This window comes from Sinocyclocheilus anshuiensis, unplaced genomic scaffold, assembly GCF_001515605.1.
Source record: "Sinocyclocheilus anshuiensis isolate Anshui unplaced genomic scaffold, SAMN03320099.WGS_v1.1 scaffold78, whole genome shotgun sequence".
In the NCBI taxonomy this organism is placed as follows: Eukaryota; Metazoa; Chordata; class Actinopteri; order Cypriniformes; family Cyprinidae; genus Sinocyclocheilus; species Sinocyclocheilus anshuiensis.
Window position 1 is genome coordinate 2,943,383 of NW_015544250.1, and position 2,747 is coordinate 2,946,129.

The following is a 2,747-nucleotide window of genomic DNA, read 5'->3' on the forward strand; positions in this document are numbered from 1 at the left end:
TATGCGTTGTAGTCCAAACGAGTCGTTCGTTGTAGTTTTTGAAAAGTGATTTCTGTTGAATAAAATATATCCTTTTGAAGTGGACTTTGAGCTTTGTAACTTTGCAGATCTTTTTTTATGCTCAAACAGCAACATTACAGACTAACTAAAGTTGAAAAAGTGAAAAAGCATAATAGGAATGATTAAGGTATCATTCATTCTTGCAGCAATTGTGAGATTAGTTATGCTCTAAAGTTTAATACTTGCCTAAACAAGCACTGGAGGTCTGACAGAAAGGGTGATTGTCAGCTTTAATAGAGACAGACAGTTTTAATCGAACAAAATTAGGAAGAATGATGGATTATTCAACGATAAAGACCTCAACTGGTGTGTGAATGTGCATTTGATTGGTGTTACAGTAAATGTTTAACCCTCCATCAGGACTGTGGCTTGTGGCTGTGGAGAAACGAGCACTTCTGCCATGTTTTGGTTCTCATAATTCTTTGTTATTATGCAAATATAAAAAAACTGGAGCAACTGCAGGGGCTTTTATTTAGCCGTCTAATTGTCTGTAATCAAACCCTAGATTGTGACACAAGAGATGTTCTCACCTCAACCAGATGTGCCTCATCAGAAACGGATCACAGAGTTCTCTTTATGTTTCTGCCTCCATTTCCTCACCCGGCGAACTCACGCACACTTATGAAGACCACCGACACACTAATACTCCAACCACCGACACACCAACAACCACTCGGACGTCAACCCCTCCTCTCCTGATAGCCTAAATGGTGGTCATAGGACATTAGTTCTATCAGAGGACATTTGCTCAGGAAGAGAAACAGAGCTGTGACAGTGGGTGTGGAAGATGAATCGAGCGCACGAATTAAGATGAGACGAGTCAGATGATCTCATCACTACTGATAGTAATGAGTCCAACAGCAAGGACCACAGATACATCAGATCAAACAGTTTAGGTCATTACCGAGATGCACATGTGCGATCACTCACTCGCAGACATACCAGACGTGCAATCACAAATACCACACACAATGAAAATGATACAAATAAGCACACGCATGCCCACACACGTGCTATCAGAGGCCAGTGGCCAAGGTTTGACTTCAAAGTGCTCGTTTCTCATAGGATGCAACTCATTAACAGTCATTTAGCATGACATGATAAAGTCAAATTCATTATACGTATATATACAGTCTTAAAAATAAAATTTCCAATAAGAACTAAAAGCGTTTCACAGCTTGACAAGTCATCCCTGTATGACAAGTGGTTGAAGGGGAGGGTTTATTTCCAACTGGCAAGTGTACTGGCTTTTTAAAATGTTGGAATAATGTACAATGATGAATTATTCACAATAAGTACAATTCTTGATAAGTCAATTTTGATTTCATTTGAACTTCCTCAAACAACTTATTCTCTAGTTCTTCAGAAAACCATCTATCTACTGAAATTACAAGAACAAATTATTATAAGAACAAAAACAAATATGCTGATTATGTGACATCCAGAACTAAAGCCAGTTTTAAGAAGAAGGTGGGGAAACTCATTTTTAAGAATATGTGTATCACAATTTATTGGATATTTAGGCTATTTTAAATATTCATATTAAACACATTTAAATGTATTCCCGCAGATTCACACCAAAAACAAACATACTGTATATATAAAAACACATACATTTCATATTTATATATTGTTTACACTGTATATCATTTTAATCTATTATTTATACACATTTTTATTAAGTTATTACAAATATAATATAGCTATATAAAAATACACAAAATGTCCAAAACTTAATATTTAGCAGTTTTGTTACTACTGATTTATTGCAAGTTATTAAATGTTATTAAATATGTTTATATGCACATCTAACACGTTTAAATGCATTCTGCAGATTCACACCAAAAATCTATTATTTATATATAATTTGATTTATTATTATTATATTATAATATTCTTAAAAATCTCTCTCTCTTTAATTTTTTTTTTTAAGGACATTATATAGATATAAACACATTCAACTCCTCCATATGTGTCTACTGTAGGGTTTACAAAAAAATAGATGGGTGTATGTACACTATATTGGAAATCATTTGCTTGCTGAAGAGCAAGTGACCCAGTTTGGTGGATTCCTGCATGTTTTCCTCTGACAGCATTTGGGATTTTGATGTGTGTTTTTTTCATTCTTCTTCATTATGCTGGCTATGTGTTGACTAACATTCCTGCAGCTCAGTGTGTTTATTCTTGCACAATATCTTAAATCTTGGTGTTCTATAATCAGCATTCAGCTAACCCTGCAGAGAATCACTCAACAATGAATGTTTTTAAATATTTTGGATATTTAAAAATGCACCTTTACAAGCTTAAATGCATTAGCAGATTCACACCTAAAATAAATATGGCCATATATATAATACGTAACATTATTTATGTAACATTTTAATCTATTATTTATATATAATTTTAATGTCCACAGTATTAATATATATATATATATATATATTATAGAAAAATCATAATATTATCATTTATAAATATTATATTTCATATAATAAATATTTAAATCACTGACCATTTGTTGAAAAAGCAACAAAATTCATTCATGTTTTTAATAATTGCAGTCCCTATTTCTAGCATTTTTCTGAAGGAAGCCAGATGCATACTATATCTAATATTTATATAGAATTTTAATAAGCACAATTTTAATATTTTTTATAATATATAAATTATACTTTTTTTTTTTTTTT